We start from the raw sequence: 17,621 nt of genomic DNA, 5'->3' as shown, positions 1-17,621 counted from the left end.
AGGCAATCTTTCCTCTTAGCTGTCCTAATTGTGCAGGGCTTCCTGCAGATTCCTACCCACTGACAGGTAGCAAGGGAAAAGGTAAAGAGATATACATTCTCTCAGGCAAGAACGTAGGACATGACTGAGAACTGTACACAGTTCTGAAAACTTTGGTGTAGAATACATGACTAGTAGTGGACCAGAGGCCCAGAGACAAGCCAGAGCTGTATCTCAAGGGGCCTTAGCACTCCCTACCACAGAGGTCCTCTGGTTGAACTAATCCAGTTGTCTGCTATAAACTTACTGCAGTGTGCTCTCTATGTCTCCATATGCAGTCACAACATAGGCTTTATGTTCCCAGTTACACATTCTCTGACCGTGCAGATGGTGTTTCCAAGCATGAGCTGTCCTTCAGACTGGAGATAGTCTAAACTTATGTGAATTTTGCTCATGTGACCTTTCTTAAGCCTCCAAATATTCTCCAAATATAAATAGTCTAATGCTCTGAACAAAGCTGGTTTTTACATGAGACTTTAGTCCCCTTCATTTTTAGGATCTGCTCTCCCAGGTTCATACTACCAACAATAGTAACACATACATAGTTAGAACACACTACACTTGTCTTATCCTATCAGGTGTGAGACCCTGTCCCTTTCATACAATAAACTCTCACTGAGCACCTGGGCTGAATGGTAAGAGAAAGGAATGTTTCCACATTTCTGGTTTTTTAGTGTTGTCATAGAACTTTAAAGCAATTCCAATTCCTATAAAAGTGTATGTTTTTCTCAAAGACACCAGTATCAATATTTTTTTATCTCATTGTAGGTCTTCTATCTCATCTAAGAAGGAGAAGAATGAGGAAGGGAACCATTACACATCCACATTTGGAATTGGCTATGTCTAATATTAAGTAAAGTCTCATCCACTTAACTCAATAGAGTCCTCTACAAAACAGGAAGTTCACAAGAGGGACACAGGTTGCTTTGTTTGCACAGTAGTGGATTTTGGTTTTCCCTCTTGATAATAAATTGATATTTGACCCTATCTTTGCATATCTGATTGCATTTGCTTTGACAGTCTTCTCTTTAAACATTCAAGCAGTTAATACTTGTCTTAAATCTGATAATTTATAGGTGTGAAGCAAATTATATTTTGTGCCTCAGTACTTTTATGGGCTGGTTGGCTTCTGTCTATTATTCCACTCTTAAGTGTCAGTTTTAACAATTTGCACAGGATATTTTTATAGTTTCTGTTGCCAACAAGCGCGGAGCATGGCATGCTTTGCTTCATGCTGTTAATGTGCATTATTGAGAAAGTGATGATCAGATCGATGTGGCTCCATTCCTGCGGGAAGCGCCATTTATGTGTAACCCATGGGTCGCTTTTGGAAAAATGTGAAATGGTGAACTTCAAAAGGAGTGAAAGTAGAGGCTATTCTCTCAGCTACAGCTTATGTTTTATCTTCAAAAATATCAAATGCTCTATCTTCTTATTAGCTAAACACCAGGTATTAAATATTCCAATAACACACTGGCATCCCTTTAGAAATATTACATTTATTCCCCTAAATCCTCTCTCTTCCTGACCCTCAACATTTGTAGTCTCATAGTTTCAACAACTCCATGTTCAGCTCAGAGAGAGTCCTCTGGGCTAATCCCTCCATGTTTGACCTGTGTATGTATAGCTGTCCACTGTGCAGCCATGTCTGGCAAGACTGGACACTCTGGGAGAAACTGTTTCAAGACTAGCTTGGAGTCCATCATGATTATTCAGGCTTCTTCAAGTTGTGTATTAGACACAGGAATCACTGACTAACCCATTTCTACAACAGTTATAGGGACAAATGTCACTGTTTTTATTTAATGACTACTTAACTATCAACTGAACCACTTTTTAAAAATTGACATCTCCTTTCTCTCTGGGAACACCGTCCTCATCTGCCCCTCAATTTGCTTCTCCTTCTCTTCATTGTCAAGCTTATCTGAGCTCTTCTCTTTTCTTTTGGGCTCTGTGAAGTACAAAATTTGGTTCCTTTAAAATTAGAAAATCTTTGCCCTCGTGCTTCTCAAATCTTTCTTCTTATTGTCATGATGTTTATTCTGATATTTCCTTTAGTGTTATTTCAGGGTTAAAGAGGTCACCTTGTCCATTAAAAGGGCTCAGCACTGAGTAGCTAGCCAGTGCTAGTAATTCTATAGAAGGGAAGGGCAGCTTTGTTATTGTTAAGTTGCCACTGGCAGAGTTTTATCATTTTGCAGAAAAGATAAGGGTGAAACAAATACTTTTGTGTCACCTCCTTCCAATGTTATATGTTATTCAGCTTCAAGAGATCTGTGTCTGTCTGGTTTTCTAAACTACAGTGACATGTTTGTACAACAATAAAATCTTGTCGACAGTAATGAGTTAAATTTCATGTGATAACACTGTCAACATTCTCCAGAAGAAAAATATCAATTAACCCATAAGTCATGATATAGAACCGCTATTGGCATGAGAACTCTCAATAGAGGAAAAGGAATAGATTGTCTAGCTCAAATCCATGAGCAAAGTCCAATCAATACTACTCTGGCTAAAAAAGGTAATTATCTGAGGCAGGAGGATGACTTGGAATCCTGTTTGTTTGTGTTAATATGACTTTGGAAGAGACGTGATATGAATAGAGGAAGGGTTAAATACACTAATATAGTGTTATTTTGAGAAATTTAGATATATTCATGTTTACAAAAATAAATATTGATTTTCCATGGTTTAGCCTAGAATACAAATTAATGAGTTTCCTTATGGCATCTTCATACATATGCATCATTATATTTTTTTTTCTCATTTGTTTTCCTCCCTCATGATTCTCCAGTTTGTCCTCTTTCTTCCTGTCTTAGCTTGATTTATTGCAGTGATAAAGTATTCTAACCAAAAGCAAAGAGAGATGAACGGGTTTACTTCATCTTACCACACTTAGATCATGGTCCATCATTAAGAAAAGTCAAGGCAGGAACCTGAAGGCAGGAACTGGAGCAGAGGCCATTAGGAACAGTCTTAGAGGCTTGTTCAATTTGCTTTCTTATATACCCCAGTGCTACCTGCTCAGGGATGTCAAGATCCACACTGGGCTAGACACTTACACATCAATCACCAATCAAAAGAATGCTCTATGGGCTTGCCAACATTATGGGTACATTTTCTTAACTGAGGTTTCTTCTCCATTTACTCTAGATTGTGTCAAGTAACCAAAAATAATAATAATAATAATAATAATCAGGACTGTGGGGGAGCAGATGAAGTCCTGCATAAATGTGTTGACATTAGCATGACCATGTTGAAGACCACAATACTTGAGACTCAGGGGAATGGCATGGCCTTCCCTCGGTTAGGCATAGGTGGCTGGGTAAGGCTTGGGTAAATGACATGGTCTTCCGGTGATCTAATTGGTGACAGTGTGTGCAGAAAGAATCGACCACAGCTTCTTCCTCCTGAAGGATTGTAGCCTAAGACTTCTCCCCTCCTTGTTCAGTTGTATTCAACACACTGAGTTTCAAAACTGCTGGTACTGCTCCATCAGAACCATCCCACCCCATCCCAGACTTTCATTATCCCTTGTAACCCAATCAAGACTATGGGAAGCATATAATTTCCTGAGTAAATATGCATTATTGGCGTTAGCATGACTATGTTAAAAGAGTACAATGCCTCAGACTGAGGGAATAGGAAGGCTCTTGCAGGTGGCAGTACAGGACATCTCTCTAGCTGCTTCTCTCCCTTTTCCTAGTTAGCCTCCAAGTCTCCTTTCTTATACTATTATTCATTGTTATCTCTATTTCTCATTTCTCTTCCCAGCTTGCTTAAGAACTCTTCCTTCCCATCATGCCCTTACTAGTTTTGTGACAAATATGTATATGTATGTATATATATATATATATATATATATATATATATATCCACATATAAATATAGTATCCACAATAAGAGAAAGCTTGCATTTGTCTTTATAAGTTTGGCTTATTCTATTCAACATAATGACTTCATTACACCCATTTTCCTACAAATGTCACGATTTCATTTTTCTGTATGACTTCATAAAATTCCATTATGTATACATACCAGATTTCCTATATTCATCTGTTGATGGATATGTACGCAGGTTTCATATCATGGCTGTTGTGAATGCTAAGTCTCTAAACAGGTGCAAATATTTCTGTAGTATGTTGACGTAGATTCCTTTAGGTATGTACCCAAGTGGCAGAGGTAAACATACGGCAGTTTTATTTTTAGTTCTTTGAGGAACCACCATGCTGATTTCTACAGCAACTATACATGCCTCTATTCCCACCTCGGTAAACAATTTTTCCTCTTTGACATCCTCACTAAATTCACTGTCCTGTGTTTTCTTGATGACAGCCATTCTGACAAGCAAGTTGGAATCTATCTCAAAGCAGTTGAAATTTGTACCTCCTTGATGGCTAAGGATGCTGAACACTTTTTCAAGTATTCTCAGCAATTTGTTTCTCTTGTTTTTGAGAACTATGTATTCAATTTGCTGGCCTATTTTTAAATTGCATTTTTTGGCTTTTTTGCATTTAATTTTTATAGTTCTTTATATAACTACACATAAATCACCTGTCTGATGTGTATTTTAGGAAGGTATTTTTGCCCATGCTGTAGGTTCTTTTCATACCGCTGGGTTGTTTTTTTGTTTTTTAGTTGTGTGGGGGGTGTTATTTTGCGGTTGTTGCTGTTGTTTTCTTCTTCTTTACTTTGCAGAAGGATTTTAATTTCATGTATTCCCATTTGTCAGTTTTGAGAATTATTTCTTGAGCAATTAGAATCTTTTTGAGAAAAAATGCCTATAACTATATAATGAAATATTTTTGCTATGCTTCCTCTGTTTCAAGCTTTTATTTACTGTAAATTAATATGAATTATGCTTATTTCCATCTAGTTCAAATGAATGAGACTCAAACTATCACTTATTAGGCTCTACACAATTACTAGGGGATTACTCTAAGACTAGACTGGCTATTTCCTCAACTATGCTCACCAAATAGTCGCAGTTTGAATCTAACTGGGCTATTTCTGTTCCAGAAGTCTGGCGTCCTGGGGAGGCATTCCACTAGGGGTGCATGCTGCTGGTCCATCATGGCTAATGGAGGCCTCCTGTTCTGTCTTCACTTCCTCTGTGCTCCTTCGCTTTCTCTCTCTCCTTTTTCTCCTTTCTCCTCCTTTTTATCTCTACTTGAATGAGACCCCCAGCCTGGTAACTCCAACTTCACCTCTCTCTATTCCTCCCAAGTGATTGGCTGTTGCCAGTTTTATTTAACCAATATTGCTTTAATTGGGAAGTAAGGTTTTGTACAACAAAGGCTGATATACATGAACCTTTTGTGGCAACCAGATCTTGGGGTACAGAATTTAGCATATGAATACAAGCAGCACCAAACCCCCAACATCTTACATTGAAATACTTGATCCATTTTGGATAGCTATTTCTGCAGGATGAGAAATACAAGTCTAGTTTCACTCTTCTACATACAGAAATCCAGTTTCCTCAGCTCAATTTATTTATTTATTTTGTTCTTAATATTGTTTATTAGCACAGTAACAAATGCAGACATAAGAGGTCTAAATTAACCAATCAACTGAACAGTTCCTATTCCACACTTACAGTAAACTCATCTTTGCAAACAGCTTAAGGTATTTCACTACAGGTTTCCACAAATCCTGATTCAACCCTCAAAGTAATATGCATATAAAATAAAATACCTTAACTACATGGTGTCTTGTAGCCAGGTGTCCATTTTACATATATGAGGTAACAAACTCATCTTTGCAAACTTGTTAAATACCATTGTTTCCTTCTAAGAAGGAAAAACAAATTCCAATTTTTCTGAACCAAAAAATTGGACTTTACATAAATGACCATGTGTGTAACCTATACCAATTTAAGCTGATTTTGAAAGTATAGTAGACTACAATCAATGGAACACAAGTGTCTACACATGCATTCTTTCCTGGTGTACTAAAAGTCAGCTCTAAAAGTTCAAAGTTTCAGCTCTAAAAGTCACTATTACCAGTTTGTCTACTGTAGCAAGATACCTTACGTTACAACAATTCTGAAAAGTAAGACTGAATAATATCTGTTATAGAAATACCCTACTCTTTACCAACTCCCACTCCCATACTTTCAAAACTCATAAGCAGCTCTCTTCTGTGACAAACAAATTATGTAAGAACTGGAAAAAAAAAACAGTTTATGTAGCGTATATCTCTTGGTCCGCTGTCTGGCCATTCTGTCATGTTCTGCTCTGTTGGTCATATACTGAGTGTCAATACTTCCCACCAAAGGGTCAGCAGGATTGCAGTCTATAAGGAGTGAGCAGATAGAAAGGAGGACTTTCGAGATGATTAGTGCTAGGCTCCAGTTGTCTTTTAATATATCCAAGCAAATAACTCCTTGGCTATTGATATTACAGTGATAAATTCTTGTACAAAATGTAACCTTTGGAGGCTTGAAGGGATACTCTGGTGTAAAAGTAATGTCAGGAAGAATACTCCACCTTCATACACAGACCCTGGAGGACCCAGAGTGGTTGATCTCCACTCATAGATGTTATCACCTTGAGGCCAGCACTGCAGTTTGGTGGAGGGTCTAAAGTGATGCCTGCCAGCTCCTTCTGGATCCTCTTGGTGCTGGGGGAGAGGAGTTTCGAAATTTTGCTCATGCTGACTTTACTCTCCATCTTCTTGGGGGTGCTGCCTTCTTCCTCGGTCTGCTGGTTGGAGGATAAAAATGACGAGGAGCTGGTGCTGGCCCCTCTCTTTGTGTCTGGATGTGGCTGCAGCTGCGCCTGGCCATTCGTGTCTTGCTCTCGCTGGGAGAGTAGCCGAAGTGTCGAAACAGCAACTATTGTCAAAAATCAGGTAGCCATAGCTATATAGGTTAATTTCTGGGTTCTTTTCTATCCTTTGGTCTACACATTTATTTTTGGGCTACTACCTGACTATTTTATTATTATAACTCTGTAATGTAACTTGATATTATTTATTGCCAAACCTTTGGTATTGCATTTTCTGCTAAAAATTGATTTGACTATTCAAGGTATTTCAGATTTTCATATGAATTCAAGGCTTAACTCTCATAATTCTGTGAAAGTAGAAGTTTTGTTAGCGGATGTAGTGAATCTGTAGGTCATATTTGGCAATATAGTCATTTTTTTCATAAATTAGATAGTGCTACCTGTTTTTTTTAAAGCATGGGTTTGTAAGCCTTCAGTTGTGTTCAGGTGGTGTCAGAAGTTGGCATGATTTCATTGATTAGCTTCACCATTTGCCTTATGTATTCACCCTCTTCTTTTAGGATAGACTGAATGCACTTTTTCTGGTAGGCACTGAGAAAAATTATGGGTTTCTGAGGACTGAGCACTTTTTCCATCTTTCACTGCTGATAACTGACCCGGCCCGCTGGTCAGTCAACAGGATCTGAAGGGGAGAGAGGGGAGATGGAGGGGCAAGAGACTTAAGAATGGAGACAAGGCAGTCTGTCTGATCAAGTCTTGCTTATTAAAAGGCAATTATGGGTATATAAGCACAAGCTGGGGAGTGCAGCTGGAGACACTTAACAACAAATGCCTTGCAGCTGGGAGTACTAAACCGCAAGTCCAGGATGTGTCTGAGAAAAACAGGATGTTATCAGAGTGTGTTCAGTTGTGGTGGGCTGCTTGCAAAAACATCATGCTAGGAAAACAAGTCTCTCGTCAGGGTGGAAAAGTACCAACCTGTAAGTAAATAGCCTGAGATGGCTGCAGAGATGATAGCTGCTTTCTGCTAGGAGTCAGCTCCCAACAGATAATTTTTTTTTCATAGTAACCTGTTTGATGGCATTGCCTAGATATTGAGGTTGATCAGGTATCAGCTCTAACTTTTTCTTCATGTCTCTCTCACTGTCAGAGCTGAGTATGCAAACAGTGAAGCACTTTTTCCATCCTGTTCATGATATCTTCTTGTTTTTCTTTGGCTTCCTCACATTTGTCAGCTATGTGCTCTGTCATTTCCTGGAGACTTTTCTTCTCCTCTCTACAGTAATTGAGATCTTCTAGTTGTTTCCTCTTTTGGTCACATGATTTGACCGTCTGCTGAATCTCCTCCTTAGCCAGGTCCTGCTTGAGAATGTACTGTTCTCAGAACACCTGGGTGGCTCTCCTGATAAGCTGAAGATACTCCTCAGGATGGGGAGCCAGATCCTTTTCAGATGATTTGAGAAATGCAGGGTTGGCAGCACTATGTTGAAAGATTCTTTTAATATGCTTCTCAAAGGAGTCTGGAGTTTCAGCCACAATGCACAGTGGAGACTCTGCCACTTCAGCATCTTCTCAGTTACAGAGCAGGGCAGGGGATGCTGGGTGGACTGTACATAATAAAGGCCTTATGAGACATTCATAGGTACGGTGATGCAGATCATTGTGGGCCCCAGGATGTTCAGGACGATCCAGAATCCTCTAATTAGAGCTGATTGCCTGCATGGCAATGGCTTTGTACAAAGAATGTGCTCCACAAAGCATTTCTGTTCTGCAGTGAGTTCCTGTAAACTATCCTTATCTTCTTCATCTCATCCAAGAAATTTGTGCAGTTTGTGAATCCAAGTCAGTCCCATGCTGTGCATGCCAGCTTCATGGCTACAGTGGTATCTGAAGGACACTTGGAATCTCTGTGCAGTTTAATTGGACAGGAAATGTCAGGAGCAAAGGAATCATCCTCTCCAGATGCCCATTTCAGGGCACGCTCTAACTCAACACACTCAAACACGTACAGAGGAGGGATGAAGTCAGCCCTGGGATCCCAGGACTTTTCTAGAATTGATAAATGGGATGCTCTCATGAAACTGGAAAGCTTCTATAAGGCAAAGGACATAGTAAGACAAATCAGCAACCTACAGATTGGGAAAAAAAAATCTTCACTAACCCCACATCCAATAGAGGGCTGATATCCAAACTATATAAAGAACTCAAAGAAATTAATCACCAGAAAACCAAACAACCCAATCAATAAAGGGGGTATAGAACTAAACCGAGAATTCACAATGGAGGAATTTCGAATTGCTGAGAAGCACCTAAAGAAATGTTCAAAGTCCTTAGTGATCAGAGAAATGCAAATCAAAACAACTCTGAGATTCCACCTTACATCAGTCAGAATGGCTAAGATCAAAACCTCAGGTGACAGCACATGTTGGAGAGGATGTGGAGAAAAAAATACTCCATTGTTGGTGGGATTGCAAACTGGTACAACCACTCTGGAAATCAATCTGGAGGTTCCTCAGAAAATTGGAAATAGATCTACCTAAAGGCCCAGCTATACACTCTTGGGAATATACCCAAAAGATGCCCCACCATGCCACAGAGGCACGTGTTCCACTATGCTCATAGCAGCCTTATTTGTGATAGCCAGATGCTGGAAACAGCCTAGATGCCCCACGACAGAAGAATGGATAAAGAAAATGTGGTTCATTTACACAATGGAATACTGTTCAGCTATTAAGAATGAGGACACCTGCAAAACAAGAGGCTGGGGATTGCGTTAATGATAAACGAGTTCTCGCCAGAGCTTGGGGAAGGAAGTTTCTCTGTGGAGGTCTGAGGGAAGCGCTCATGCCAGGTAGATGCCACCAGGCAGACATCATGGGCAAGGATGACCCAAACAAGCCGTGGGCCAAAATGCCCTCTTATGCCTTCTTCGTGCAGACTGGGAGAGGCACAAGAAGAAGCAACCAGACTCGTTGGTCAACTTTGCCGAGTTCTCCAAGAAATGCTCTGAGAGATGGAAGACCATGTCTGTGAAGGAAAAGTCGAAGTTTAAAGATTTGGCCAATAGTGACAAAGCTCGTTATGACAGGAAGATGAAGAACTATGTTCCTCCCAAAGGTGATAAGGAAAGAAAAAAGATCCAAATGCTCCGAAGAGACCACCATGTGCCTTTTTCCTGTTTGGTTCTGAAAATCGCCCAAAGATCAAAATTGAGTACCCTGGCCTGTCTATTGGAGATACTGCGAAGAAACTCGGTGAGATGCGGTTTGAGCAATCTGTCAAAGATAAACAACGGTATGAGCAGAAAGGAGCTAAACTAAAGGAGAAGTATGAAAAGGATATTGCTGCATACCGTGCCAAGGACAAAAGTGATGCAGGAAAGAAGAGTCCTGGTAGGCTAACAGGCTCAAAGAAGAAGAATGAACCAGAAGAAGAGGAAGAAGAGGAGGAAGATGAAGAGGAAGAAGATGAGGATGAAGAATAAGTGGCTGTCCTAAAGTGTGGAGTATCTGTGCTCAGGCAATTATTTTGCTAAGAATGTGAATTTCAAGTGCAGCTCAACATTAGCTTCAGTATAAAAACTGTACAGATTTTTCTATAGCTGATGAGAGTCTTTGTAGAGAAAATACTTTTAAAAAAAGAGTTTGTAGCTTTCTCAGGGGCTACAACATACAGTTAGATTTAAAGCTTTTGATGTTGAATATTTCTAAATATTTAATGGTTTCTTTAATTACTTATGGTAGCAAAAAAATAAAAACTTCATAGGAATTTGTATTACCAGTAAAAAAAAAATTTAGGATGTTGCATTTTTTGTTTTTTTCTTAATTTGTAATAAAATAATGTATATTACTTGAAAAAAAATGAGGACATCCTGACTTTTGCAGGCAAATGGACAGAACTAGAAAATATCATCCTGAGTGAGGTAACTTAGACCCAAAAGGACATATATGGTATGTACCCACTAATAAGTGGATATTAGCTAAAAAAGAAAGAAAGAAAAAACCCATACAGAATACCCAAGATACAGTCCACAGAACTCAAAAGGCTCAACAAACTGAAGTACCCAAGGGAGCACACCTCAGTTCCACTTGAGAGAGAGAAGAAAGCAATCACAAGTGGGAAGGGACAGAGAGAGGAACTTGGGAGGGAAAGTGGATGGGGCGGGGGGGGGGGGGCGTTGGAAGTAGAGGGGAACCTCATCTGGTATTGGGTGAGGGAAAAGGACTGAAGCCCTGAGGGCCAGCAGAAAGAATGCAAACAGGCAACCTCAGGAAATAGGAGGTTGGGGGGACCCCCCAGAAGGCACCAGAGACCTGGAAGGTAAGAGACTCCCAGGACTCACAGAGAGGGACCTTTGATAAAATGCCTGACAGTAGGGAGAGGGAACTTATAGAGTCCACCTCCAGCAGGAAGACAGGACATCAAGTGATGGAGGGGGGTGTCATCCCACAGTCATACCTCTGACCCATAATTGTTTCTGTCTGAAAGAATTACAGGGATAGAAATGGAGAGGAACCTGAGGAAAAGAAGGTCCAGCGACAGGCCCTATGTGGGATCCAGCTCAAGGGGAGGTCCCAAGGCCTGACACTATTACTGAGGCTATGGAACACTCACAAAGAGGGATCGATCGTGACTGCCCTCCTAAAGACCCAACAAGCAGCTGAAAGAGTCAGATGTATTTATTTTCACCCAACCAATGGACAGAAGCTGCTGACCCCCTCTAGTACCACACAGTGGTACAGCATTCCTGACTCACTCGCAATTACTAAGATAGTGGGAACAAATCAAGTCCAGACCAAAGTCAAATGCCACTGCAGTCTCTCCTAGAGATGCTGTATGCTCTTCTTACCACATTGTCTGATGTCAACATTACTATGTACGGATCCAGCATCTCACTTGGATACCATGTAGTATAGAGTCAGAGAGGTAGAGCTGGTGAAAACTCTCTCAGAAATTGGGGTGGGGTTACAAGTCACAGTTGACTTTCCATCTTCAAATTCAGAATCCTTCCCCATCTCTGAGGTAATTCTAATGCCATAAGTCTTTTCGTTCCTATAAGTGCTACATGATGTTGTGTCGGACTTAACAAGACTAGATGAATTTCAAACAAGGGTGGATTAATGCCAAGTAATCTCTGATACTGGGAGAGAGGGTGCTCCACGCTGTCACTCTGCGTCCCACAGGAACAGTTCCTCTCCGCGGCCAAAGACCAGGTTTCTGGTCTGCAAATGTAGTGTCAGAGGCGGTCACGAGAGTGAAGTTGAAGCCGCTGGTTTCGCTGCTTCGTCTGGACTCTGGTTTTTCAGGCCCTCATGGAGCCGCAAGAACACGATGTGGTTAGGAAGCTATCTCTGCCACACTCTCCCCATCGTCCACAGGCCCCACGGCAGCCACAATCCTGGAATAATCGTTTTCTTAATATCGATTCTGCCAATTAATGATGGGAAGGTCATCCCATCTTCTAATGTCTTCTTCAATTTTCTTTTCCAGTTCTTTAAAGTTCTTATTGTAGGGATGGTTCTCCATAATAAGGTTAATTCATACACATTTAATTTATGTTTTTACGCTATTATGAATGAAATTTCTGACCAGATTTCTTTCTTGGTAAGTTCATTATTGGTAAATAGAAACATTTGTTTACTGACTTTATATCCTATTATTTTTTTTTAAGAGTTTATCAAGTCTGGGAGCTTTCTAGTTTGGGTCTTTGTGGTCTTTTCATTATAATATCCTGTTATTTAAAGCAGAGACTATAACAGTTCATTGTTAGCTGAAGAATGATACCCCAGACTCGAATAGTAAACAAAAGGAAAGAGTGTTTTATTCTGCAAAAGTCCAGCATGTGGGGGTCTCTCATTCCAAGATGGAGACAACCTAGTGAACTTGCAGGCCCGATTTAAAGCACATTAGGTCTGTGCCCCATTTTTTAATAGGGTTATTTGATTTTCTGGAATCCAGCTTCTTGAGTTCTTTGTATATATTGGATATTAATCCCCTATCAGATTTAGGACTGGTAAAAATCCTTTCCCCCAAAAATGGGGCACAGAGCTAAACAAAGAATTCTCAACTGAGGAATACTGAATTGCTGAGAAGCACCTGAAAAAATGTTCAACATCCTTAATCATCAGAGAAATACAAATCAAAACAACCCTGAGATTCCACATCACACCAGTCAGAATGGCTAAGATCAAAAATTCAGTTGACAGCAGATGCTGGCAACTTGTGGGTGGGACCATCTCTGAGCTGGTAGTCTTGGTTCTGTAAGAGAGCAGGCCCTATTGGATGGAACACAGGGCCCACAATGGAGGAGCTAGAGAAAGTACCCAAGGAGCTGAAGGGGTCTGCAACCCTATATGTGGAACAACAATATGAACTAACCAGTAACCCCAGAGCTCGTGTCTCTAGCTGCATATGTAGCAGAAGACGACCTAATCGGCCATCATTGGGAGGAGAGGCCCTTGGTCTTGCAAAGATTATATGCCCCAATATAGGGGAATGCCAGGGCCAGGAAGCTGGACTGGGTGGTTTGGGGAGCAGGGCGGCATGGGGGGAGGTATAAGAGACTGTTGGGATAGCATTTGAATTGTAAATGAAGAAAATATCTAATTAAAAAAAATTGTTTTAAACAAAAAAGCATATTAGGGGAATTCTGAGGTAGGTGACCTTTATCTTGCTCCATCTCTAGGGACATTCCAGAACTATGACTGGGGCATGGGGGGCTGGAAACTGTTGCTTACCCTTTGTCCTTGCCTCAGGCCAGGTGGCAGGGCAGCTTCTGATGGCAGGGCAGATTCTGCCTAGCTGCCTGGAGCCAGGGGTTTTCCTAGTAACTGGCTTGCCTAAGCTTGCCTGGACTGGTCCAATTCTTAGGCCTATTCTCCTGAACTGCCAATTTGAAGCCTGTCATGGAGACAGCCTGTCTCAAGACAATTTAACTTCCTTTTCTATTTTGCCAAATGTTAATTTCTCTTATCATAGTATATTAACAAAATACACTGAAGCAGTTTGAAGTATATTAAGTAAAAGTGGAGGTATAGAAAATACACATAATGTCAACTACAACCTGCTAATATATTACCATGTACAAGTCAGCAACCTCATGCTCTACAGTGGTGAGAAATGACAACTCCGGCATTAATCAGCTGGGGTGAACTTGGGGACATCAAGGACAGAGAATTAAAATGGTCCTAAGAAGAAAAGGCATGGATAGGAAAAGAAGGATAAAATACAAGTGAATGATAGATGAGTTTATTTTCTAGGAGAAAGGCTTGTATCTGATCTAGAAATAAATCGTATCAGAAGGAAAAAGAATGAGAAGGCAGAAGGAAGAAAAGAGAAGAAACAATGGTGAGATTCCTTGGGCAAAGAGAAAGCACTAGAACAGACAGGATGCATCCTCTACTGACTCTTCATTAGATTAGTGCCCCTCCCATTCCTACCTTTCTCAGGACCACTCCCCACCCCACCCCCCCACACACACACCTCATGCTGAGGCAGGATCTTGGATGCAATTACCTGTGTTTTGTTTTATTTTATTTCACTATTTTCCTTGAGTCTAAGGTTTAATTTACAGATCAAAACTGTACATAGTCACAGTATATAACATATATACATATACAACATGACATGTGTGTATGTGCGTATGTGCATGCGTGTGGGGGTGTGTATAATGTGTGTACACACACTCACTGAGTAAGCATTTCAAGACATCACAATTTAAGAAAAAGAATATGATAAGAGGCAATAAGCCTTATTGTAAATGCATACTTCATATCATGGCGAATCAACTGTTTATCTTGCAATGAAATTGGAAAATACAAATACCAACTATTACTAAGTTTATATTATTGTAGATCAGACCTTGACATCATTACATAAACACAATAAAGACAGCAATAACTAGTTAAAGGACACGTGCCTCTGGGTTCTTTTTGTTAGACAGATTTTGGAAAGGTCTTGTTAGGTATGTTGTAGGTGCAAATGGAAGGTGCTGAAGAGATTTATCATTCACATAAGAGTTTTATTTGAAGAATTACATCTGCCTATTATGCTGGGTCCTAAAGGAAGACATAGACACCAAAGACACAGTTCCAGTGCACAAAGAAATTTTTTGCTCTTACAAGATTACAAATGGGAGAAAGGTTTATGCCCTGTGACTTAAACTATATATTAGGTGTTACAGAGCCTCTGGTTAGAAGTGGGGGAGTCCAGAAGGTACTAATAAAGTTACAATTCAAGGTAGCCTCAGATCCAGGCAGCTGGGGACTGGGCTATAACTCTTTGAGGATGGAGCATCCATCTTAAAGCTGCAAAGTCTAGTCCTTTTGTTAATTTGTTGTATAATCTACGCTCTCCTTGCCGAGGTGTTTTCTTCCCATTGTATAGGATTACAGGAAACAGATATGGAGAAACAAAGTTGATTAAATGAGGATTACATAGAAGAGAGTGTTGAGACTTTGAGCAGAAGGCTAAAGGAGACCTCTCTGGGTAATCCGATTATCCAATACAGATTAAGGAGACAGAGCCCAGATTCCAGAAGAAAATGTCACGCATCTCCTCAAACTGACAGCCAGAGGTAACAAGACCAGTTCTTCCAGCTTTGTCTAGGTTTGGAGAAGGACCTCAAGTGTGAAAAATGAAAATCAAAACAAATAGGGGACAGACAGTAGTACAGAGAAAACAGTCCAAGGAGAGTTGAAGTGATCATATAAAACCATTTACAGTCATACAAAAAGAAAATGTCTGCAAAGAAGAAATAGCAATAAGAATCTGTAGTGTTAATATTATAGCATAGACATTTGTAACCACTAAATATTGAATATTCATTTATCCATTCATACCATCAGATGATGGGGTTGGTGCAAGAGAAATCTTTTCCCCTCAAAAATAGTTTATATAGGGACTGGAGAGGTAGCTCAGAGGTTTAAAACACTGGATACTTTTCCTAAAGAACCAGGATTCAATTCCCAGCACTTATATGTTGACTCAAAACGATCTATAAGAGATCATTCCAGAGGATGTGACACCCTTTTCTGGCCTCCATTGGCTTCAGGCACACACATGGGGCATAGATACACACACAGCCAAAACATCTATATATATATAAAATAATAATTTTCAAAAGTAGTTCATATATAATCTCTAAAATATTTCTGTGGCACTTGGGAATTAGATCTAAGGCCTCAGGTGTGTTCTACCCTGGAGTTGCACTGCCTCTCTAAAACATTTTCCAATCATAGTCTCTAGAGTAGAGATTTGGAGTCCAGTGGCTGATTAGTTAAAAGATGTGAGGAACTCCACACATTCATTTTTCACACTTGAGGTCCCTCTCCAAACCTAGACAAAGCTGGGCAAACTGGCCTTCTCCAAGAAGCAGAAGACGAGAACTAGGGTTGAAGATCTGATGGGTTTAGCTAATGCAACTTTCATGAGTATCTGACTCCTTAATCTTGGTAGTGTTTACAAATTGGGAGATAGTTTAAAGTAAATTAAAAGAAAAACTAGTAACAAAAAAGGTGAATCTGAGGAGCCAAGTCTATGCAAAATAAGGGAAGTACTTATTGAACCTATTCCCTTATACAGGTTAGGTTTCTAAAGGAGTGGCTTTATATCTGAAGTTCTGCTCAGGACACATCTGAACAGTGTCATATAAGTATCCAAAGAAAACTCATGTAAACTGGGGGTGAGAGTAACATTGGTGTCTCTGTCATTTCTTCTCCTTTAAATCGGGTTTAGGCTGGGGCTTAAACTAACTATTCATCAGCATCCACAAACCTTAATGTATTAGTTACCTTTTGGTCATTATGGACCAAAAGCAACTTGTGGAAGAAATATTTTTTGTTAAGTTACAGTTCCAGAGGGATGACAGACCACATCTTCAACTGCAAGCAGAAAGCAGGGATTGCAAACTACAAATGAGACAAGTTAACAAGCTCTCAAGACATTTCTCCAGTGGCATACATTCTCTTGCAAGACCCCACCTCCCTTTGGGGAAGGATTCCACAGCTTCCCCAAACAGAGCCACCAATTGTGGACCATATATTTCAACATGGGAGTCTATAGGGAACATTTCTCATTCAGGGGTCTATAATCACTGTAAATCAGAAAACTACTGGCATTGCCTAATTTGTGTACATTATTAGTCTATACTCCAGTATCTGAAATAATGACCAGGCATGAAACCAACCAGTTAGTAAAATAAGGGCAAAGGAAAGGGGGCTAGTGTTTCTCAAGTGCCAGACACCATGGTAAGAGCTTTACATATTTTATCTCAACTAATCCTCATGGTAATACTACTGAGTAGATGTAATTATCTTCATGATTAAGATGAAGCTGAGAAGTTACTTAATGTCAGTCACTCAATAAAGAAAGAAGCTATGCAGAGGAGGGTTCTGTGTATCATCTTATGAAGTTTCTGTCGATTTTTCACAGCTGTGTTACAGGCATTGAAGAAGAATAAACATAATGGACATGAATAAAGATGGAATGTTTAAGGTAATGTCTAAAGGATTAAACATTTTGAGGTGCAATGGATCCTATACTAGTTCATTTCTGTTGCTATAACAAAAAAAACCTCCAAGATTGGATACTTTGTAACAAAGAGAGTTTACCTCCTTGTTCAGAGGGATGAAAAATCCAACATTGGTAGCTTCATTGATTTGGCTTCTAATGAGGGTTCATTTGACTGTGTCACATGATGGTGGCCGGCATGTAAAGAACACACAACACTAAAAGAGCATGTCCTACTTGGCTTTTCTATAATTGTAATAAACTCCATAATGAAATACAAGTTGAGGAGGGAAGGGTTTATCTCAGCTTATATTTCTATGTCACAAGCCATTATTGAGAGAA

The 17,621-nt window shown here is 39.9% G+C and overlaps 4 pseudogenes; 1 reads left to right on the top strand and 3 right to left on the bottom strand.

The window, feature by feature from the left end:
* Positions 1–6,157: 6,157 nt before the first annotated feature.
* On the bottom strand, positions 6,158–7,041 carry LOC110303451 (ubiquitin-conjugating enzyme E2 E1 pseudogene; annotated as a pseudogene).
* A 211-nt stretch (positions 7,042–7,252) lies between these two features.
* Positions 7,253–11,551, bottom strand: LOC110303449 (nuclear pore complex protein Nup88 pseudogene; annotated as a pseudogene).
* On the top strand, positions 9,645–10,254 carry LOC110303788 (high mobility group protein B2 pseudogene; annotated as a pseudogene).
* A 20-nt stretch (positions 11,552–11,571) lies between the features above and the next one.
* LOC147002595 (nuclear pore complex protein Nup88 pseudogene) lies at positions 11,572–16,572 on the bottom strand (annotated as a pseudogene).
* Between the last annotated feature and the right edge of the window lie 1,049 nt (positions 16,573–17,621).

The sequence above is a fragment of the Mus caroli genome, unplaced genomic scaffold (genome assembly GCF_978045245.1).
Source record: "Mus caroli unplaced genomic scaffold, Mus_caroli_1 scaffold_9, whole genome shotgun sequence".
In the NCBI taxonomy this organism is placed as follows: Eukaryota; Metazoa; Chordata; class Mammalia; order Rodentia; family Muridae; genus Mus; species Mus caroli.
Note: the sequence above shows the minus strand (reverse complement) of the source record. Positions and strands in the feature narration are given on the sequence as shown.